General features: G+C 43.4%; 1 long non-coding RNA gene across 1 annotated transcript; it reads right to left on the bottom strand.

Annotated features, from left to right (window-relative positions):
- Window positions 1-3,708: 3,708 nt before the first annotated feature.
- On the bottom strand, window positions 3,709-7,112 carry LOC116653629. The gene is made up of 3 exons (XR_004307828.1): window positions 7,012-7,112; window positions 4,988-5,110; window positions 3,709-4,233 (listed from the first exon to the last, which is right to left on the bottom strand). It is a non-coding gene; the product is annotated as an uncharacterized LOC116653629 (long non-coding RNA).
- Window positions 7,113-24,430: the final 17,318 nt, after the last annotated feature.

Below are 24,430 nucleotides of genomic sequence, written 5' to 3'. Positions count from 1 at the left end.
CATTTAGAACTCCTTTAAAAGCTCTGGTTAAAGCCAGTAAGGTGTGTCCTCCAGGGGATGCTCTCTTCCATCCTCCTCAATCCTTCACAACAACCATGAGATCCCTCAGACACAGAGCCATCATTAGCTCACATGGCCCTTCAGCTCATTGTCTGCAGGCATTCATTAACATTAACCCTGTTCTGATTTTGCTGCACAACTCCCAACTTAGTGACACCGATGGGGACCCCGTGGTGTTGCAGAGCTCCCACCTGGATAAGTGCTGCCTGTGGATGTGAAGGTTTGGATTGAAATGCATATGGCAGGGATGCCAATAATTGTGACAGTGCTGCGAGCAGCAAACCTTGCTCTTAATGGGAGCTCTTGCATGGCTTCTCACCCCATCTCCTCATTAGAACGTACTTGCTCCTGAAGCCAAAGCTGTTCCCCATCCCACAGCCACAGACACACGCAGACAGGAGCTCCCCACCAGCAGCGTGCAGCCCAGTGGGAAGCCAGGGAATGCAATGGGTTGCAGTGACATCTCCTACATGTTCCTCTACAGACAGTCCTTGCATTCTGCAGAGCCAGAACACAGGGACACAAGGACACGGGGACATCAGGATACAGAGACTTCAGCACAAAGAGCACCCGGACACAGGGACACAAGGACAGGGGGTACCAGGGCACAAGGCACCAGGACACTGGGACACAGAGACATCAGGATAGAGAGAACAGGACACAGGGTAACCAGGACACAGGGACATAAGGACACAGGGACCCAAGGACACAGGGACATCAGGATAGAGACATCAGGACACAGGGACACCCCAGCAGTGGGAGGTGGAATGTACAAGCAAAGCCTTCAGCCCCACTCATGCCTTCCTCCCTCTGAAATAGCAGGGCCTCCCTGCCTCAGGGAATGGCAGCTTCCTAGAATAGTATCCCAAAGTAGAAGACAGAGCTGCTGGAAGCTTGAAAGGATTATTACAGAAACAGTAATAAACACTATCAATGATTCCTGTATCTTTTCTGCATTTAAGAAGAGCATTTATCACAGCTATGGGTTTTAACAGCCCTTCCATTTTTTTTATCGCTGTGGTTAGATTTGTAGTGCTGTGCACTCCATATTTAACACTTTTGATCTACACAATGATTATTTTGTGTAAAAGCTGATCTTTTTTCATTTTAATTCCTCTGTTATGACACATTCTTTTCGTTCTGTCATGTTTGTTTCTACTTTGTGCTCAGTGAAATTACCATCTCCTTACCTCCAGACTGCTTGGTTTTCCTTCACCTTGTCCCTCTGTTGACCAATGTAGTGGAGCTGATGGCACGTTCCCATCTAAAGAGAGATTTACCAACAAAAAACACCAAGGGATGAGTAGGAAGCACATGTGTGAGATACTGGGTTTGAAGCTGGAGACGGAAAAGAGAAGAATGATGCCAGAATCACAGGGAAAAGCTCAACAAAAGAGCTTTTGAGCGAAGCCCTGACCCCAAAGAGGCTACAGAAGTAGGAGATGAGACACTATTTCTTTTCTGATTCTTCCAAAGAAAGACTTTTATGTTGTCTGTAACAAATAAACATTCCTACCACTGATGCCGGACGCTGTGCGGTTGGTTGCAGTGACTGCCAGGAGCTCTGGCAGCAGGGATCTCTGACACACGGTCCCACCCATAGAGCTCATGCAGGGTTGCCAGGATTCACACAAATTCTTCTTGTGACATTTTTGGTGTTTTCCTCCTCATTGTAACCACATGAAAATATTATGGTGACAGAAGATATCTCAAGGTTCGCATTCAAATGCTTTCCAAGACCAGTGGGAAGGACTGAAGAAATGCTCAGAGTGAATTGCTTTGTTTTGAAGGTAATTCATGCCACATAAGCTTCCTATTTATTTAAACACTGCAAATTCATTCATATTTAAAGCATTTTTACCTTGGTGAGGATCTGAATTAAAGCTAACTTGTGTGTTTTGTAGATCAGACACTTAAATACTCACCTCAGCTCCCTGTCATCTGGAGGGAGTGTGAGTCAGTGCAGCCCACCTGCAGCATGGCAGTACTGTATGAAAGGCTGCTGTACATAAACCTATCTCAAATTCTCATTTCCAGTTGTCTGAGACAACTTTGTTCTGCTGTAATTTGAAACAATATATTACACTGATCTTACATTCACAGACATCAAAGTTGTTCCCATCTACGTACAAAGCGTGAGACTTGCTCCACTACAGCATTCAGATCAGGCACAAGTGAAGCCTCTTTGATCTGGTTTTGTTGCTTCCTGAATTTTGTTCGTTTATTTTCCCATGGAAATACGAGGCGTCTCTTCAGAAATCTCCATAAAAATCATCCCTGGTGTAGAATGTGACAAACAAGCAGACATGGTTCATGAACAGTTATGATGTATTAATCAAACCAAGACAATCTTCCTTCCAAACATGCAGACAACCATATAAACAACTTTGTCAGCACTGGCAGAAGAATAAATGAATTCACCGTTTCCAATGTGTGAATTTTCTTGCTTAAGCTAATTGTAAAGAACACAACAGATGTGAAGCAGATATACCAGTGGAATGCATGCATATATGTAGCTGGCAAAAAGGGGCAGAGTAAACCCGCATCCCATAGAAAAGCACTGTCCTGTCAGATCAGGGCCATTTATGTAAGTAAGTGTAAGCCCAGCCCTGCCAAACAGATATCAGGAAGAGAATCCATTAAGTGTTATTGAAAGTCAGGGGATCCCCTCTAGCTAAGAAAAGTTATTAGTCTGACAAATGTCAAGTGCTAATCTAGAACTAATGGGATTTAATTTTATGAATTGTTTTCATAAATATTCTAAAATGTCTTTAGAGAGACATATTATATAGTTTCAGATCTCTTGAATTCATAAAAATATCTTAGCATAGAATTTGAATAATTCACTGCTATGATTTTATTTATATAGCGAAATGATATTTTATTTGTTTGCGCCTTAAACCACAGCGTCTCAGTGTCTCCATTTGCCACGAGCCCAGGGAAGCAGTGATGTGCAGGAGCCAAGCAGAGCACGAGCCAACCCAGCACTGCTCCTCACAACTCCTCTGCTCAGATAATATGAATGAAGTACCGTTATTTTATCTCCACGGCACTACACACTTCAGAGCGCCGTTCCAGCGGCCGCATCGCCCTCTATTCTTTTTATGGGAGTCTGGGAGAGGAGAGTTGGATTTTCTGTGCTCTTTGTGCCAGCCGCCTGCTGTCAGCAGGAGAGTTCCTCTCTCTGTTCCTCCATCCACCAGAACAGAGCTGGAAGGTGAGTTGAGAGAGATGAAAAGCATTTCAGAAGGAGCAGGGAGGGGAAGCGAAAAACTGGTGTTCACTTTGTTTACTCAGCTCCTTTTGTTCCCAGGACCATCTGTACCTCTCACAGCAGCAGCCCAACATCCTCTGCCCCTTCATTTCTGCTTTTCTTTGTGAGTAAACAATGCTGGGTGTATTTTCCCACCACCTTTTCTGGAAGCCCGTGGTGGAAGCCAGGACTGGCACCTCCTGCTCCTGTTCAGGTAGAACCCACTGCTTGCTTCAGTACTGCAAGAGTCCTGGTACAACACAGCTTCCCCACCAAAACTTCTCTACATCACTTTGGAGACACACAGAATCATAGAATGGCCTGGATTGAAAAGAACCACAGTGACCATCTGGTCTCAACCCCCTGCTGTGTGCAGGGTCACCAACCAGCAGCCCAGGCTGCCCAGAGCCACATCCAGCCTGGCCTTGAATGAACCAGCACTCCATGCTCCTTTCCTCATTCTCTGACTAATGCTGCTTTATGTCAGGGTTTGCCCTCATGCCCCACACCTGCCCAGGGCACAAGGCTCTTCTGCCTTGAATCATCCTTCCCTATGTCCAGCAATGCCTGCTGATCTCCTTCAAAGCTCCTCAGTACAGAAAAGATTTCTGAGCATAGAAAGCCCATCTCTTATGAGAACATTTCCCAGTCAGTTGTTATTTCCTTGCAAAAACGACATTAGGTACTCTACAATACAGCCAAATATTTCAGCAGCAGATGAGATTGTGCTCACCTGAATTTATTCCCCAGTACAGGCAAGGTCTGGAGAATCCCTGAAGTGCAACATTTTGACTCTTCATCATCACAAAGGCATCTGTGCAGAGCTGCTTTCGTACGTGTTTACCGCCAGCATCAGCGCCCTGTGCCCTGCCTTGTTTCTTAGCACTGTCTGCACTCAGGACTCCAGCGGGCTTTCATGCCTGCAATAAGTAAAACAAGACTTCTCACCCATGGCAGATCAGCTCCTGCTTTCTAAAGGGAAGAGCATGTCATTTTATAACTCAGTCGGTTCTGCTTTCTGCCTATTTTGCATTTAATTGTGCAGTCATTTGGTACGTGGAGAGGGACAGAACAAATATCATTATTATCAGCAGAGTTTCTGCTGTTTCACTCAACTTCATTAGATAGAAACAAGCACTAATCCTGAAAACCAAATACGATTAAGTATTAAAGGTTCAAAAGAAATTACACTTTCTAAGAAGGAAAATAACTGTAATCACCTCCCCTTCTTTAACAACAAACACATCTTAGATAAAATGCAATCACCTGAAGCAACACCCTGGTTGTGCAGAAGCTTTGTTGTGCACCAAGGAGCTACAATACCATGGCAGAGGTTTGCTCTGTGCTCACCTCTCCCCCACTCCCTGCTGCACAGAGCAGCACAGCCCTGGGCAGTGGGGCTCCCATCCACAGTCCCTGGGGCCCTTCTGGGTCCCCTCCTGGTAATATGGACTGAAAGCGATTCTTGTTAGTAAGACCACTTCACTTCCTGGAGGAGGTGGAATAATACCTCACTTTTCCAGGTCTGTTTTCAAGCATCAGCCTTGGAGCAGCCTTCTGCTGTGCCTGGAACCTTAACTCAATGGCAGAGCGCGAGCAGAGCAGTATTTCCTTACATCTCCCCCTGCATAAAAAGCTGTTTACTCCCAAACTGTTAACTTTATAGAGACTTACATGGTTGAGCACTCCTGCTGCCGGAGATATTACTTCTGTCTATCACAAGGGAAACCTGTCCGATGAAATTTCTTATCTGTCACCCAGATGAGAGCTGAAGCTTCTCCGGGATGCGCCGGTTATCTGCCTCAGATTAAAAGAGTGAGTGCCATGTTGGGAAGTGATTTGTATAGATCGCTGGGTTTTAATGATAAGTATAAAGGACTTCACCTCTTCAGGTATGTCACTGCAGAAACTGAGAGCTGAACACGATCTCCTTGGAAAGCAATTTGCACCACAATTACAAAATACCGGGCTGTGTGTCATGGAGAGCGACTGGATTGCAAAGGTTTAATTCACCATTTACTGCATGCAGGCGTTCTGTTATTACTGACATCCTTGCGATGTGCCGAGTGCTCGGTGGTGGCTTTCACACACTAAAGCAAATTAAAGGATTTTCTCTAGCAAAAAGGTCTGCCTTTACCTGAGCACCTTTGTTCACTGCACGCCCAGCTCTGAACATGATGAAAGTTGCAAGGAATGCAATAACAGCTAAATCAGCTTGCTGTGCAGCACGTCACTTGGCATGTCAACAGCAAGAGCTCAAAGAGCACCCCAAGCTAATGAACCTGGACACAAGAAGAGTCCAGCTGCCCCACAGCCCCCTTTCTTTTAGGGTGGGCACAGCTGGAATAATCTTAATGTTTTCAAGTGATTTTTTCTGCCTTTATAGAAAATGAACCCAATCGCTGTAAGCCTATTTCAGGTTACATTAAAAAAACCAATGTGAGGAAACTTTAAAAAGAATGATCTTTATTTAAAGTGCTTTTCTTTCTCTCCAACAGCTTCATATCATCTGACAAAACCGTCCCAGCTGTATTCTTTAACAATAGCTATAAAAGTGGAGAGAGGAGACGGGTAGGTTTATTGCAGAACAAGATGTGACTCAGACAGATTTGCTTTAGACATATCAAAGAGATTTTTGGGACTCATTCCTCTAGGAAAAACACCTTTAAGGTTTTGAAAAAGCCCACAGCAATCAGGCAATTGGGTTATTTTTACCTAAGGGAGAAAACCCAACTGGGCTTCCAACCATTGGAAGCTGAGCTGCCCAGTGGGAACATGGAGGGCTATTTCCTCCCTCCTAAGGGAGGAAAGCCTTTAGTCTATAGTGCCTGTTGTTAGTATCAAAAATCTTATCTCTGGAGAATGGCCATGGGCTTGATCTTAAACCACCAGCAGGATCCATTTTCATTAGGAAAGTAACTGGCACTGAGATTTTGATCTGAGCACTGAGTTTGGCATTCTGTGATCTGATCAACAGCAACTGCCCATCTAATGTGATATGAAATAATTAAGGACATGCTGTATGATTGCTGCCTTAAATTCCTACACTGGCTCTGACATTACATGATGCTCAGTAGGAAAGCCAATGAAAGTCTCTGCGAGGTTATTTTTCCTGTGTTGTCAGCACATTGCTAGTTAATGACTTTTAGAGTAGGTCAACTGAAAAGTGGTTTCTTTCACAGTTATATGTTACTATCAAGATTTTATTTCCTTTGTCAGCTGTTATTTCTAAACTCCAGGAGCTGTAAACATGATTTTTGATTTATTTATTGTAAAAAATGATTATTTTCTAGTCACCACACAGCTGATTTTGAAAAGCTATTCCTTTTTTATGACTGCACAATCCTATCATCTTATATCTCAGGTACCACAGAGAGAAAAGCTACTTTGTAATTACAAAACCTGTCTATATCTTTGGTTTCTTTACTGGCAGTATTAAATGCTCCTTTATGCCAAATGCAGGAACCTGAAAATGTACCTGTATGTGAGCCACAGCTCTAAAGGCAAGGCACAGATCAACCTGGACATGGAATGGGGAGACAAAAAAGGATCAAGGCCAAACTGATCTCTGGACAAGCTCAACAAGGCAATGCTCTAAGAAACTCATACATATTCATATATACACACATTCTTAATATCTCTCGTAGTCTCAAACAGAGCTTTCTTTGCATTTGACACCTTACAGTCTCACCTCTCACCTCAGTATGGCTGGTTGGGCATTCAGCAGTGAGGTACATAGAGCAGAGTCAAGCAGCAACACTGGGGAAAGCATCATTCATGGGTGTCAACTGGTTACACTAAAAAACAGAATAAAATAAGGCTGTTTTATTATATTAGGAGGACGCCTCAAAAGGGAGAGCTTGAGGCTCGGACCCCTTTTCTACATGCTGCATAAAACCAACTTTGAGCGCTTTTATGTTCAGTTCTCAATTCAAGCCAACAAGGACATAATCTGCCAGCACAAACCATCACTTGGTACCACCAGATCTCCTGTTCCTGCCCAGAGCAATAGCAGCAGCCTAAGCTCAAGTTCAACAAGGGCTTAAAAAACACCATTGCTGCACAATCAGTACAGCAAATGGCCAAAGCCAGCTGCACACTGACCCAGCTATTAATCCATACAAAGCTACTTCTCTTTTCAAGAAACTGGAACAAATCTGAAATGAACTTTCAATGAAATTTTCATACTTCTGTATTTTCTGCATATAAGTGATGGCAGAATTTGGATCAGCTCCTGTACCCTTAAAAGCAAAGCACTGAATAATGCATGGAAGATAGGAATTAAATAGTTGTCTTCTCTAGGAGAAGATAGAGTCGGACCCTTATTCTTTTAGTTTCCTCATCATTAGCTTTATAACCAGCTTCTCACCACTTCATGAATATCAGAAGAATTTGACAGTGAAATATATTGTAATTGAAAGAATATTAATTAAGGTTCATCTCATATTCTATGGTGCTCTGTAATATCATCTGAAAAAGAGTCATTATACCAAACCAGGAAGTCACGCTTTGTTCAGGACAGCGTTATCTTTTTAAGCAGATGTGAAGCTATTAATTTAAACAGTAAAACATTTCAAAACCCGTATTCCTCATTGTTTCAGATATTAAGAACCGCCTTTACCTACTTAAGCAGTGAAGATTTTACTTGATTAATCTTCTCAGAGAATGGCAACTGTGGCTTCTCCATGATTATAACTTCCCTCCTAACAAATCAATGCAGAGAGCAGGACAAGTAAATTACCTCCATAACAGCCACTGTTGAATTGGCTATGAGTCCCCAGCATAATTCATTCCCATGTTGTTTCCGATGCTTTGTATTACGGCACAGCAACTCTCTGATGCCAGAAACAATGCCCACTTTACTGCAAATTAGTACTACCAGAAAAGTCGCATAATCTATTCCTTCTGTTTCTCTCTGCTCATAAATTGCAATTTAAATACTCTCGGGATCGTCCATTCAAATAAGTTATCGTGTTGCTTTCCAGACTCCGCAGGAGCCCTATCCTTAATGGAACCAAATCCTATTCTTTTAGCCTTTATTTTTAGATACAAACGTTGCTCTTAGTCAGAAAGACAAACAAATGAACAAAAAAAACCCAGCACCATAAAAGCAGGAAGCTTTTTTTACTAAGAGACCTATGGAAAATGTTCCCTATTCATTGCGTTGCCTCCATGTTAGCTTTTACGAATGGAGACACGTGGCTTCGACAGACAAATTATCTCCATTTGGATTGATCCTTTGGTCCCTCAGGGAATCAAAAGAGGATGCAAATCTGCTACTACCACTAAAACATTAGATTTAGTAAACAATAATTCAGCAACCAATGCACTGCTTGGCACTCACATATCTGTCTATGTGAATCTCACAGGCCAAGGTTACAAGTAAGGCCTATTAAAAATTGCCCAAATTTTGAAGCAATCAGTGTTGCTACATCACTTATTCAACTTCGATACACTCTGACTTGATATCAAATAGTAGAACATTTGATGGAAAACATGCTGCTTATAAACTACCGTTCTAAGCATTAGAATTAATTTGAGTTCGTGCTTAAAAACTGGCATCTAACATTTAATTAGCAGTGGAAATGTATTTGACAGCAAAGCTTCCATTGAACTATGGTACTGAATGTGTTTCCATACACAGACTGCAGAACTCACTTTAGCCCTAATTCTGTTTATGTTCTTTCAATGACCATAGATTAATGACCAATGAACTGAACCAACAAGGCTGGGTGTGCCAGTCTGCAAATAAACACTGCAGGCTGCAGTATCATTACACTGGGTTTGACACAGCCCATTGCGTGCTGTCAGGGCTAAAGGACCATGCAAACACTGAGCTACTGCAATCTCTTGATTTACTTCTGTTCTCCTACTACAGATGGTTCCAAACTAGACTCAAATTTGTCGTGAGGTGCCTGATCCCCTCCATGTCACCTTACCAGTCTGAAAGCATGGCTTCTTTTTCTCTTCTATCCAGTTTTACTCTGGTCCACCTGGAAACCTTTTGGGCTTCAGATTAATTTGGACAGTCACTGAGAAGCTCAGCACTCCGAGCACCAAGTAGCTCAACCACCCGCTTTGGTTCCTCTGTAGGCATTGTAACTGAGTTTAAATTATTGCTAAAACTGAGCTCACTCTTCCTGTTGTGTGCTGCAGCTGTACTGATTTCTGTCACTTCTGTAGTTATTGTCTTTTATTTTTTCAGTGAATTCTTCTGTTGGAAAAGTGAATGAGTCTGCCCAAGGACTCGTCCACTTTTACGGGGAAGCTAACACTGCAAAGCCATCAATCTTCGCTGTATTCCCAGTTTTACTGCAACTCTCAGCAGCGTGAAAGGAAAGCAATCAGGCTGACAATTTCACTGTGATCAGATCCCAATTTGTTTGGTTTCTCTTCCATTTCTGAACCACGATTCATCCTGCTTCACTTCCTTACCTAACAGTAGATGTTTTTCTCCAAATAATTTATAGCTTCCATGATGAAGGGTCTAAATACTAATCAATACCCATAAATAATATCCTCTTAGATCATTTTAAAACAACACTTTAATTACTGTGAAGAAACTGGAAGTGTGTTTTATAAGACCATCAGGATTCTTATATGATACTATCTCTAATTGCTATCCACTTTAAAAGGCATGCCCAGAAAGCAACGATCAAGTCTTAAATGCCTGAAGATCAAGTTCAATTACATCAGATGAAGGGAATGCTGAAAATTGGCCAAGTTATTAAAATCTGTATAATTTGACAGCACACCATATCTAAATGCATTGAATGGATTCAGAGTGGATGTTAATGATAACACTGAACACCGGCGGGCTCTGACCTCCCACTGGGACCAGGGGAGAAAGACAAGACCAGGAGGGGGAACACAGACAAGACATGAATCCTAGAATGGCCTGGGTTGAAAAGGATCATCTAGTTCCAACCTCCTACTATGTACAGGGTCACCAACCAGCAGCCCAGGCTGCCCAGAGCCACATCCAGCCTGGCCTTGAATGCCTGCAGGGATGGGGCATCCACAGCCTCCTTGGGCAACCTGTTCCAGTGCATCACCACCGTCAGAGTGATGGATGGGAGCAGTGTGAGGAGGGCACAGGGCTACAGGTGGGCAATGGGGTTGGTGCAGGAATTCATGGTAAAATAACAGGACTTGGAGAGATGGATGCCAATAGCCTTAAACAGTTTCTGCCTAGTGAACAGCTATTCATTGCTGAGTACTACATAAACATTTTATGAATATAGATAAAAAGAAATAAATTTCTCCCTTATATGGGACAGAACTAGAATAGCAGTAAACTCCAAAGTTGCTTAAGATAATATTTTTCCCTCTATCTCTATTGAGCAAAAGTGATTCTATCCACCAACGGATGGGTGCTGCTACTTTTTCTCTCACTACTTGCCATCAAAAGAAAAGCCTAATAGAAAACTCTGATAGCATATCCAGTCTCATTTTCTAAATGAAAGGTTAAGATGGATTGCCAGGTATTGTATCTTCAAAATCACCTAAATCTCCTAAAGCGAACCCCCAAACATAGACAGCCTCCAGGTTCTGTTGTTCCAACATGCAAATAAACAGTGGCTACACATTGTAGTGCTTATTTTTAGTGCTTGAAGACAGCACTGGCTGAAAGCTCACTGCAAAGAGATGCAGCTGCTCAGCATGTCTCAAGTGGTGTTTTAGGAGGAGGATGGGCACTTCTGGAAGAAAACTTCATCCCCAGTGAAACAAATAGTTCTCCCTAGCTAAAGTTTTCTTGCTGCCTCCTACCCCTGTAAAACAAAGACTAATGACACTCCTACCTTGCAGCATCCTATAGGAAAAAAGGGGGCAAGAAAGGACCAGCATTTTCCTAGGGAAGGGAAGGATATGGCCAAGCAGCAAGAGAAGGAATGGAAGGCACAGCAGACTGGGGGATGAGTGGCTTTGCATGGGCCAGAACAAGAGGACCCTGGAGGCCAAGGCCAAATGCTTGTGGAAGGGAAAAGGCAGCAGGCACAGTTATGGGGCTGACCTTAGGAATTAACTCAGTGCCGAGGTGCCAAGCAGCACTCCAAGCAATTTGATGAGATGCAGCAAATTGCACCTGGTGTCAAGCACACATGATGGTGATGACAAGAGAAGTCTTAAAAATTACCTTCGTACTTCTGCTCTCAGCTTTGTCCGGAGGATGTTGCTGCCTTTGTGGAATCACTGCACTGAGCTGTAAATGATGTATGAAATGAAAAAACAACAGTTCACCCACTACAGAGAGAAACCACAGACTGAGCTTTTTAGTCCCTCATGAACTGCACTATTTGCACGAATATCAAGCAGAGAAACACCAGAACAGCTCACCAAACTTGCACAGCCACCCAACACTCAGCCCAGTGGGAACACAGCAAAGCTGTTTAGATAATAATGCAGTAAAAGCCTCAGACACATCGCAACATTCAGAAGATGCTTCTGATTCTAAGGGAACCTTGGCTCTGAACGGAATTACAAGTTGTTTGCTTTCTGTTGCATACACAATAATTTCCTCACAACTTCACTAAGCTGACCATGGGGAGCTGCCTGCACCTCCCTTGATTCCTGTCTCTTGTTTTTGAAGTCATTTTTCTTTTACTGCTCCCTTTTTGCTCCTACTTTCCCCATCACACAGAGCCACTTGCGATTTTATTCTCATAGCATCGTTGGTTTTAGCATGAAACAATGGTATCAGGATATACATCCCAGATAAACGGATATATATTCTTGAACACAAACCACAAACCCCAGATCTAAGCTTTTGGACTCTATCTTAATTTCCACACTGTACTATTAGGAGAGGATGCTCGCATAAACATGCCAACAAATGCCTGGAAGACAGCTCTGAGACTTTTTGCTAAGGAAAAAGTCCTCATAGAAACACAGAATCATCACGGTTGGAAAAGCCCTCTGAGATCATCAAGTCCAATCTCAATCCATCACCCATCAGCACTCAGTCTCTCAGCTATGCACAAAAGCACAAGGATTAGCCACTGAAACTCTGCAAACCTATTTCAAACCTTGCATTTTAAACCTCCCCCACCAACAGAGGAACTCTTGTACCTATGCCCCAGGGCCACATCCCCATCCCCACTCCAGCACCAAAACCAACAGGAGCCATGGGGAGGGCTGCAAACACAAGCATTCTCTGCAGCTGCAAGAATGGCTTTGTGCTGAGAATGTCTCAGGGATAAAAACAGCTCACTTGTAGTTCTGTGAGCTTACCAAAAACAGCATCACATCACAAACCCCATCTACTCCGAGGCCATCATGATAAAAGTAAAGTAGAGATGTGCTTTCACTGCTCAGGGTTTTACCCCTCGGTTCCCAAATTAGAGATGATCTCAGCCTCTGAAGACAAACAGCTTAAAGGAATGGATGGAATAGAGGGTTAGGAGCATCAGGGAACCTCAACATTTCAGTGGCCGTTTCTGACATTCACAACCAGCCTTCTGAGATCATGCTTTTTTTGTTCCATTTCTCCTTCATTTCCACAGACAGATGGCAAACAATTAATATGGCCACAACAGAGGCAGTATTTCACTTTCTTCTGTCTTTCCTTCTCTATAATTAATTCATCCAATGCAGCCTGCCACTCCATAATCAATCAATTAGGTAAAAAGCCTGGCCTTTTAATTTCAGTACAGCCTGGTATTTGATGCATACTCTCATTTTCTTTCTTTCTGCACTTTATGGAATACCTTGCCCACACCAGACTCACTTTCAGCCACTGCACAGATCCTTCTCTTGGGCTCTATGGCAGACAGAGGGAACTGAGGTTCACTCCCAGACTTCCCACAGATGCTTCCTCATACAGAGGTCTCCTATCAGTACTGACCAAACCAGCTCTACCCAAATCTCCTTATTTCACAGGAGCTGCTTCTAGATGACTAAAGCTCATAGGACAACCTTCCCAGTGTCAGCCTTCAGTGAGATGTTATACTCTGCAACAAAAGCGTTATGTCCCTTCAGTACATTTACCCTGTTTAATTAATAACTGGATATTCTCACTACTTGTATAAATATTTAATCTTTAACAAATCCCTTTGAGTCCTTACATTCAGTAATGCTGAGCGCTGCCTAACTAAAGCTTATGCAAGAAACAAAGGGCTTTATTAATTGTCTAGAGTTAGGCATGGTGGTCTTTGGTTGGTACCCAACAAACAAGAGCTTCAGCATGGTCAGCCCACTCGCTACATTCTCCAGCAGAAACAACTCAAAGAGTGGATTTTGTTCTTAAATCATTCCACCCAAACCTATCAAGAACCTGTTTTGCTTCATCCAAACCCACTGGTGCCCAGGATTCTAACACAGCTCCTGCAATGCAATTCTGGTCCCCCAGCAAAGCTGAAATCTTCACGTCTACTCAAAGTGCTTATTCAGATTTCCATCTCCAGCACTCCTGGTTTTTGAAGCAGCTGGCACCAGAGCTACTCCCAGAGACCAGCATTTGCAGAGGCACTGAAAGCATCGCCTCAATCAGGGCAGGAACTCTCTGGTGAGTGGGGACCACTGCACCCCCAGGGGCATCCAGGGAGGGAATCGCTGACAGGTCTTGAAAGCAACCTCTAACGTAATTAACTCCCTGGGTGGCTTTAATGCTTTAACAGATGGAATATTAATACACCAAAGCACTTTCAGCAGAGGATAACAGGGCTGCAAAGCAAACTGCAGCACAGGAAGATACCTTCAGCAAAACTGCTCCTCACGTCCCCATGGGTCTGAGCAGAGCTGTTGGAGAGGCCACAGTCACAGCAGAATTATCCCTGCTGACTTACAGCTCGTGTTTGACCCAGCCAATAGAAAGAATAAAAAACATGCAACAAAAGCCTGCAAATTTAACTTGTTAGCAGTAACTTTTCAAACATTAATGAACAGGGCAGGAAATTCCGGCTCCCTGCGAAGCAATAATCTTGTTGGCAAAACAATAGTCTAGAAAAGTAAATGAGATATTGCATTTATCCTGGACCTGAAGTAAGACAGGCCAGCCCTCCCTGTGGAAGCTGCCTGTGTGCAGGCAAACTTCCACCAGCCTTGTGGCACCTTCTTTGCTTCATGTAATAAAACCATCATCCTCTGTAGACCTTCAGCAGTGCACGCACACCAGCAGCCCATATGTAATTACTTGCAAAAAACCCCATCATTTTTATCATCCTGACAGTCAAAAACTAAAAATCCAATTGTGATTTTAAGACCAATTAAAAGGATACAAAAATTTTACCAGCAGAGATTTGCTTTAAAGTCCATTCTGATAAAATACATGGGCTTGAAATGGGTTTTTAGAGTTAGAGTACTATGGTTAGGCTGCGGTTGGACTTGGTGATCTTCAAGGTCTTTTCCAACCTGGGTAATTCTATGATTCTATTATTTCCTCCAATATATTTAAATATAATGGATCAGAAACAATAAAATTACCCTTGATATAGAAATACAGTAAGAATTAGAGCAGAAAAGCACACAGAAATATCTCATTTTAGAGTATACTCTACAATACTGTAATGCTGAAGGCAATGATAGCAGCATCACAAAGCTATCCAAGGTTTGGGAAGGTGCTCAGTGCATTGGAATACCCATGAGGAGGACTCAGAAAGCATGTGGGTGTTGGGAGGAGCAGCATGGTGGCAGTGCTGGCACCAAGGACCTCATCACATCTTCCTCTTCCCCCTATTGCCTCCTGCATCCCAGCTGCCCCATTTCTCTCTACTTACCGGATGCCTCCCATGTTAGGTTGAGGTTTTTTTTCAGATCCTCTTCCTCTTTCCTGGATACGTTCTTGGTTCTGCCACACGATTCTTCCTTCATTTTCTTCCCACCGTGTTATTTCTCTGCTTTGCACAATCTGACTCATTCTGATCCAGATCATGCTTCTGTTACTCAGGTAGAAACACCGTGTTTCCCTTCTTTTAATCACTTTCAGCCTCTGCACACTCATTCACTTACTCCTCTCCTACACTCATCAGTACATTCCCTACCAGACAAACCCATAGTTGTGTTCAATCTCCAACACCATGTTCCATTTGCAAGAACAAGAAGCCCCATCCACAGACACCCTGTGCTGTGAGCCGTTTGAACCAAAGTCTCCATCAAAGCATGAGACCTGTGCTGCTTCCTCTGAAAAGCGCTATTCAGTAGAATGAGAACCACTCTTGTGTCTATTTGTTATCTCCAGAAAGCCATCAGAAACCGTCTCTCTTGTGTTTTCTAGACTCACTTATGCATTTCATCAAAGCGCTTAATGCATTGCAATTATAAGTAAAACCTGTACTGAAGTTGTATTTTGATGATGATTAACAGTTGTTTTTAAGTCAGGGTCCTCAGACAAGGATCGTGTTGCTTCTCCAAGCACTGCCCCCATCTCCAAACTGCAGAAAATCAATTGCTCTCCTGTGCTCAGCTGCTCAATTAAGCCTGCACCACACTGGGAAGCACCGCGAGTGCGTTTGGTCTATAGCAAACACACACACACAGGAGCTGCTGTGGTCTGAAGGCACATCAGAAATGCTTACTGCTAAATCTGCCATTCTTTTTGAAGCTGTTTTTATCACCTTGTGATCTTCCCACCTCATGAAAGAGCAATGCACAGATTCTGGGGAGCCCTATGTTTTCCTTTTTGTGTTCCCCGGATAAGGCAGCACTAAATGGGTTTGGAAATGGTGCACCAGGGAAACAAGCAAGCAAAGAGAACTGTACATATTCAGATTATCAGGAATTCCTGCCATTATACAAAGCTGCTTGTCACATCTGTAAGGAAGGAGAGTAAGCTCTCTGTGGTTCAACTGACTCACAAAAGCATTCCAGCATCTTTGCTTTCTGTGTTAGATTCCTGTTGTCTACCCAGTTCTGTTGGGCATGAAGGAGGACTGCAGAATTCATCTGTTCTGCTCCATGCCTGAGCAGCAACTAGGCTGAAGAAAATGACAAAGCAAATGGACTGAAAGAGCCACAAGCTGAGCAACAAAGCCATGGAAATGAATTTGGCTCCTCCATAATGTCCACTTGCTTCACATCACCCCAAAGAAGCACCATAAAAACAGGATCACTTGGTGCTACAGTAAGAACCCAACAGTCCCTACAGACTCTGCCAAATATCTCATCTAAATCACCCACCCGACGGTCCAGCAACTGAAATAAGAACCTGTGCTGGCTGGAAGAGGAAATAGAAGGAAATACTTTGTAATTAAGTCATCTTTCTGAATGCAGTTAATCTCTGCAGAGGTCTCAGTGAGATCAGATAATTAAAGATCCCATTATAATGCATAGTGCAGATTACAGTATTGCTTTATTTATAAGTGCTTCTTTGGTAACCTCAATGCCTGTCTTCACATATAAGCTGGTATTTCATAGGAACTGATGCAGAAACCCACTAAGTGTAATGTTATTCCAGATGCATCTTTTGCTGTGGGAATGTGAATTTGCTGCAGCACCTCAGGCCCTTCCTGCACTCCCAGTGCTCTTCTTTGGCTCTGTAGGGAGAGCACGCTGCCCTGCTGCTACGCTCACCCTTCATGCACTGCAGACTCACCACCAACAGCACTCACAGTTTGACAAATTCCGAAGTGATGCCTGCATATACTAAAGAAATGCTCCAAGCAATACCCCAGATAAGACACAGCAATGAAATATAAATAAAAAAGACAATAAAAAGGCGTTGCCAGGGGGCAAGGAGGCAGCACGCAGGGAGGGCAGCACCACTGCAGGGCACAGCCCTCCAGGCTCACAGGCTGAGAGCACAAATGCCCTCAAGAAAAATGAAAGCCTAGATCCATTCATGGAGATGATGGGAAAAGTGGGAGATGTGCCTGAATCACCTCATGGTGCTGCATGAGAGTCCAGAGAAGGGCCACAAAGATTAACAGAGTATTGGAACACCACCCCTTAAGAAGAGAGATGGAGTGAGCTGGGCTTGTTCAGCCTGGAGAAGAAAAGACTGTGGGGTGACCTCAGTGCAGCCTTCTAGGACCTAAAGGGAGCCTACAAACAAAAGGGGAGTCAACTCTTTGAAAGGGTGGATAACAGCAGGACAAGGGGAAATGGTTTGAAGTTGAAGGAGGGAAGATTGAGGTTGGATGTCAGGGGGAAGTTCTTTACTCAGAGAGTGGTGAGGTGCTGGAACAGCTGCCCAGAGAGGCTGCAGATGTCCCATCCATCCCTGGAGGTGTTCAAGGCCAGGTTGGATGGGGCCCTGGGCAGCCTGGGCTGGTATTAATTATGGGGGTTGGTGGCCCTACCTGTGGTGGGGGGTTGGAGCTTCATGATCCCTGATGTCCCTTACAGCCCAGCCCATTCTGTGATGTGCAACTCTGTGATATGAGATTAAAATATTTGTTCCCCAATTTGGAAGGAAAACCTTGAATTCTGAAATCTTTAAAAAACATAAGCACCATTCAGAAGAAAATTCTCCTCTGTGGAATATTCACCTGCAATTTCTCCCTTTTCTCTATTACTTTGTCTTTTTTGATCAAGTACATAAAATAAATGTTAAAGCTGAATGTGGAAAAAGGATTTTATGAGCTGCCCTTGGCCAGTACCTGTCTGTCTTACACACAACGTCTTTGTCCTGGCAAGGCTTCTAATTTGCTGCACGAAGGACTGCTAATGCCCTGCAATCTCCTGCCCAAGGAGCTCACAAATCGCTGCAAAGGTTTCTCCGGTCTTCAGCAGGCCGTGAATCAATCTCTGGGAAATGAAACACAATGTTTTATTATAAAGGGAAATCAATTGAGAGAGGCAAATAACAACTGGTGAGGGTGAAGTAATGAGGTAATGATCTCAAGGTTCATCTTTAAACTTTAGTGCTACAGAAATGGCTCTAATTAGTAAAAGAGCTGTGCCTGCTTTATAAAACAAGGGTACATGTCTAAGTACAAGGGAGAGGAAAAGGAAAAACAAACAAAACCATTCTAAAAAGCTGTAAATGCATTAAAAGCAACGTTAGCCCTCTTGGAGCTGTGCTCCTGGTTGGTTCCTGGCTCAGAGCTGACACACTGGCACCAGAGGGCAGGAAGAGTCCCGCATGTAATATTACATACGTACATCACATATGGTATATGCGCCATATGTGATATATAGTATATGCGCCATATGCAATATATATATAGATACGAGCTGTAGACTTCCTATCTGCACTGCTAGTCTTTCAGAGCTTATGACAGACTGGCAGAGCAGTCTTTCTCTTCCTCTCTGCCAAGTCCTCAGTTTATGCTCTGCACAAACCACACCTGAAGCACATGAAGGAATCACTTACTCCCCTGACTGAACGAAGCTGGTAACTGGCTGGTGGTTTCTTAATCTAGGGACATCTCTGTATTTAACTGGACTGAATTATCATCCCTTCCCTCAAACACTTTATGAAATATGCATCATTTGATAATATATGATCATTTCTACTGTAGGCTGCTTCACATGACAAAATGATGTGATAAAAACCAGGTCACTCAAACTAAAGATAACCCGCACTATCAAGCTGTCCTCTATTTATGACACTTTCAATAAATTATGTCTGAGGAGTTAAATAATATTTGACGTTATGGGAAAAAGCCTCACAAATCCATTATTCCATCTTTGGTAACTACCAGGCAGCTTTTGGAAATAAGGTGCTGCACAGTCTGCACTCTGTCCATACAGTATTCCTCGTTGGGGAGAAGCCCACTCCCCACATCAGCAGGACCAGCTGCTTACCTGGGCAGCTCCTGGCCTTCATCCCAAGAGCTTTGCTGTAGCAGAAGAGCATGGGAACAAGATTCAGAGAGCCAAGAGCCGAGATCCTTCAAATGCTGGCCCTCATTAGGGCAGGGTGGGATGAAGCTGCCGTGTGGCATCCCTGCAAGAAACGGGGAAAGGAATGGGCACGTGTCATTGATGGGCAAACAGATGTTTCCTCTTTATGGTACTGTTTGTGGACATGACCTCCCTCATGCTGGGTGGATTATAGAGAAAACACTTATCAAAGAGTTTCCTCCAGTTGCTGAAAAGATAATGAGGCTACGGTGACAGATTGAAGCAGAGCAGGGAGCTGCTGTTGTCTATTTCCAGTGTGTGCCGGGTCAACTGTTAGATAGAACTAACATTTTCCCAAGCAAGAAATGTTTTTTTGCCACTGCCATGCTACATCTCTAATAAAAAGGTGGCTGTTTTATCACCACTGAGTTTACAGCATTTCAGTGACCGAACTAGTGGCAAAGAGCATCATTATCCACTCCTTTGCTGCCAGCGGGATGATGAGCCATTACACGATTTCCCATTATGCAATAATGATGGAGGCAATTTGCGCTGTTGCTCACATGCCTCGCTTACGTGAGCCTTTGGTTTCACTTGCAAGTGATTTGGGGAAAACTTTTATCTGGCATAATAGTCTTCCAGATAATAAATTAAGCTCCTAAATTAGCGCGTCTCTATAGAAACAGCTGAAAGAGAAATATTAAATTAAAAAAGCAATTTTCTTTATGATGAGACGATTTAGCAAGGATTTCATTCTACCATATGAGTTGCAACCTGCTGCTTGTTCATCTTATTACAATAAATGTTTGAGAACAACCTTTTGGTCTGTACTTCTGAAATCCATTAGTTGACCATTGTTAGTGACTATCATCAGGTGACTCGAATCCTCCCAGCTCTGTGACAAGGATCTGGCATCTATTTTCAAAACCTAATTCAGACTTTCACTGTCTTGCATATTTGACAGTATTAGATGCAGACTGGAGCAAACATACCCAATGGGAAAAATCTGCTTCTTGAAACCAGCCTTGAAACTAGAGAGGGGTCTTTTGTTTTAAAGAGCTATGAAGGCTATAGGGTGGAAAAACACTTTGGAAACAAAAAATGTTATTTCATTTCTAGGCAACTTGATTTAATTGCAAGTGTTGGGCTTGTGCTGGCTCAGCACTACATTCCTATCCCCTTCTCAGCCCTCAGCATCCTTCCCAGCACATGAAAGTTCATTCCTACCCTAGATGTCCATCTTCCTGAAGTTGCCTTAGCAACTCATCAACTGTTTGAAGGTTTTTTTCCCCTTTCCTTTTTCCATCATGCTGGAGTTTGGCCTCATTTTCTGTAAGCCAAGTGCAGATATTGAGGTGGCAGGGCAAAGGAAAGAAGCCTTGTTAAGTCCCATCTGCTTAAGCCACTGCCCGTCTCCTGTTTTATTTTACATCTACAGATAAATAATGCCAGTCTGTCCCAAAGCCCATAAAAAAGTAGAGCTTTCCTATACAGGAAGAGCTATTTTTTACCTATTTAATCGTAACTCCATTTTCTGCTTCCAGTACGTTCCCATGTAGTGAAATATATCCTGTAGAAGTCACTTCCATTGTCTAGGCTTCCTAGGCTATATTTCTTATCAATTATATAATAAAATAAGTCTCTAGCTGTGTTACTTAAATAGAGTTCACACTCATGGTGACACCTGAAGAATTTAATAGAAGTCAATCCATCACAGGCAGTTCAGCTTGCTCCCCTTTGCTGGGTAATCAAAGGACTGGACTTAGGTTTAATGCTTAGGATTTCTCACTGTATCCTAAAGGAAAACGCAGAAAAGAGTGGAAATTATCAAATTAGCGTCTTGCTTAATAGAAACTTCTTCAGAAAAGTCTGAGCTTTGCCTCAAGATTAATCGCAGCATTCCTCACAGACCTCTTCATCAAAACCTCATTTTTCCTATTGGCAGCCAAGCCAAAGTCTCTTTAAAGTGAAATAAAAAGCAATTGTGTTGGCAAGGTGATGTCGCCGCATTCATGGGGAGAGATTAATGCCCCCCATATTTCTTCCTGACTCCTGTTTTTTTTTATATCAGAGGAGCGTGCTGTGCAGTCGCACCCACAGTCAGTCAGATGCGTGTTAGCTAAATTTATGTATCTGTACTTTTTCCCACCCTACATCTGTGATGCTTTCCCCGCCTCGGGTTGTAAATATCTGCAACAATGGCTGAAGCTTGCAGCGCTGAAGCTCTTGATATAGTGAAATGTTCTCGAGACAAAAAGCAGTTTGCTATAGAAACACTTTTCCACAGCTTTTCATGAGACAAGGTTGTCTGGAGCACCGGTTCTGCTCTGCAAGAGCATCGTGCTGCTCGTGCCTCTGCCTTTGCAGCTGATTGTGCTGGATGGAGTGGGCTGAGATGCTCTGAAGAAGCTAAGGTTTCTTAAGTAAATTGTAGTTGGAATAATTCTCCTATCCAAAACTCATTCCATGCATGGAGATCAAAGAAAAGCAGGAGATACCAGGGTGAGCCAATGGGAAAGTACCAGCAACTGCAAAGGTTACTCCAGCTGGGAGCAAAATCAGCACTCAGACTTTGATTCAGAAGGATTGAAAATGATTTGGAAACTGTACTTGGAATAAAGCTGATGAGTAGCAAGCAGACCTGACTTTGGCTCGCCTCAGCTCCATAAGACAGAGCAGTCTGCCAAATGGCCACAGTGCATCACCATATACCCAACTTAACCCCAGGACACAACCAGCATTCCCAGTGAGTTACCTCTGGGTCCAGGTTGAGCAGAGCAATACGGTGGATGCTGATGGTGTGGATTAGTGTGGGACCTCAGTCCAGAGTAGTTCTTGTCCTTCATCTTCATGAGCAAGAAAGTCATCACACTACTCACTTACAGAAAACAAAAGGCATTTCTGTGATAGCAAACAAACAAACAGAGCCCACAAAAACATTCCTCCTCCCCCCAAACAAAACAAAGAAACAACGTAATAGGTATTAAGAGGTTGCACCGAAAAAAATCACTTAAGAGAAAATGAGTTTAGTGAAAGCAACATATCAAATTAATGGTCGGCTATTAGAGCAATTGGTGTAGAACATCACCTAAGGGAAGAAAATCGTTATCATCTTTTTAGTGGTTTTACTCACTGGAATCATGCACATGGCAAGGGCCCATAAGAAATGCTGCCATTTATCTCAGGGTACTTCTTATGTACAACTGGAAATGCAGCACTCACAGTGCTGGATCCCTGCTTCCCCCATCAACACCTGAGGAGCTCCAGAGAGCTGAGCGCAGGTGCCCATGCTGCTGGAGCTGGCTGGTGCTGAGGGGCTGTTATGAGCCAGGTGCTCTCAATGCATTCAGCAGAGATGCTATGGGTCTAAAGTTGTCTTCTTTTGCTTTAAACTCCCTCCCAGACACACCATCCCATAGACAAGCTGTATATGTACTTGCACATGTATACATATGTGTGCACTTGTTCATAGGTGCACACTTGCTGACATGAAGACAGGTTCATAGAACTATAGAATGGCCTGGGTTGCAAAGGCCCACAGTGCTCATCCAGCTCCAACCCCCTGCTGTGTGCAGGGTCACCAACCAGCAGCCCAGGCTGCCCAGAGCCACATCCAGCCTGGCCTTGAATCCTGCAGGGATGGGGCATCCACAGCCTCCTTGGGCAACCTGTTCCAGTTCAACCTCTGGGTGAAAAACTTCCTCCTCATATCCAACCTAAACCTCCCCTGTCTCTGTTTAAAACCATTCCCCCTTGTCCTATCACTGTCCTCCCTTGTAAACATCCGTTCTCCCTCCTATACTATATATACCGCCTATAAAGCCTATGGGATTGCAGAGAACTGCAGGCAGCAGGGGGTGACGAGGCTCAGTCTCACACCTGAGGACATCCCCACAGAAAACCAGACGTGCTCAGAAAGTCTCTTTTCTCTGTTCTATCTGCTACTCCTCCGGGCTTCATTGGCACAGTCTATGTTTTTCTCATCAAGCCTTTGCTGCTTTCTCTTCGGGCCGTGAGGGCATAAAGAATGGAAGGTATCAGAAGAAAGCAATTGTTTCTTGCATTTCCCATTACCTATTATTGAGGCAATTCAATCTCAATCCCAGGTGTGCGCATCACCCGGAGCAGGAACTCTTATGTATGATAAAGAAAAAGCAGTAGAAAAAAAGCCCAACAAAACTTCAGCAGAAACATACTGCCCTTCCCAGTGTCAGCACAACCTAACAGGTATTTACACACAGCAAAACATCAATAGTGCATTATTTAGACGAGAAAATGTTTTGTTGCATTGCTAAAAAAATAACCCTCTTTCCCACTTCTGCTTCCCCCTCTGTGAGGGTGTAAAGCTGGGTGTGTTGGGCTCACCAAGAACTTGATGGGCTGTTCAGCATCCCCTGGGGATGCCCCTCCAGACCAACCAGGCAGAGAGGGAATAGAGCCCCAAGGTGCTGAGCTGCCCAGCCCAAGCGCTTCTCTTCTTCTGCTTGCTATGTTGGCTCTTAAGGGGTTGTTTTCCCACTGCCAAACTCTTATTTCTCAGCACCAGCAGTGTGACAACCTGAGATAACATGCACATTTTCTGAAGCTAATTAGCACTTTTGAACACTGAGATTCAGCACTATCACATCTCGGGGAGCTCAGGGTCAGAGCTCTGCCTCCTCAGGGCTCATCAACACAAACATCCCAGTTTTCCCCAGCACATTTAGTGTGATCAGAAACTATTCTGAGAGCTTAGATCCCAAGTGATGGTTTCAGTGAACAAGCTTTCCTTGGATATTCTTTCCACTGCACAGAAGGTCCCTGGAATTTCAAGTATCCCTAAAAATAAGCAAATATTTTATTATTAAAGAATTTATCTGCTCTCTTTTGTAACACCTGAAAGCCTCATAAAGGAAGCCTAGTAGTTTGCTCTCGTATGTATTGAAAGCCTATAACTGGACAAGAAATGCTCCATGCAATGGAGCCACATCACAGGTGTGGGCAAGCAAACCAAACTACTGACGTGTCTTGTATCACTGAAGGGCATGGCAGCTGTTTCAGCTGAAGCTGGGAAGCTTTTATACAATATATGCTAAGTCTTTTAACTGTCTTTTCTTTTTTTCCCCCTAAAAAATAATTAATAATTAGGCCTTACCTAATAACTGCGGACAGAATGAAATGGAGCTGCTTACTACTTCACTGTGTTCCTCTGTGAAGAAGGAAAAATAGACCTACAAGAAAAACCCATCCCACAGTTTAAACAGAAGTCTTTGAGAAGCAGCAATGACAAGAAAGAAACAGAGAATTACATAAAGACTCGAGAATGGTGCAATAAAAGGATAATTAGCTTAATTTCACCAATTCCAGAGGCAGGTGTCCTCCAGTTTAATCAGAACAGCTATTTGTAATAGCGGT

The sequence above is a fragment of the Coturnix japonica genome, chromosome 6 (genome assembly GCF_001577835.2).
Source record: "Coturnix japonica isolate 7356 chromosome 6, Coturnix japonica 2.1, whole genome shotgun sequence".
Classification (NCBI taxonomy): domain Eukaryota; kingdom Metazoa; phylum Chordata; class Aves; order Galliformes; family Phasianidae; genus Coturnix; species Coturnix japonica.
This window is presented reverse-complemented; position numbering and strand designations above follow the sequence as displayed.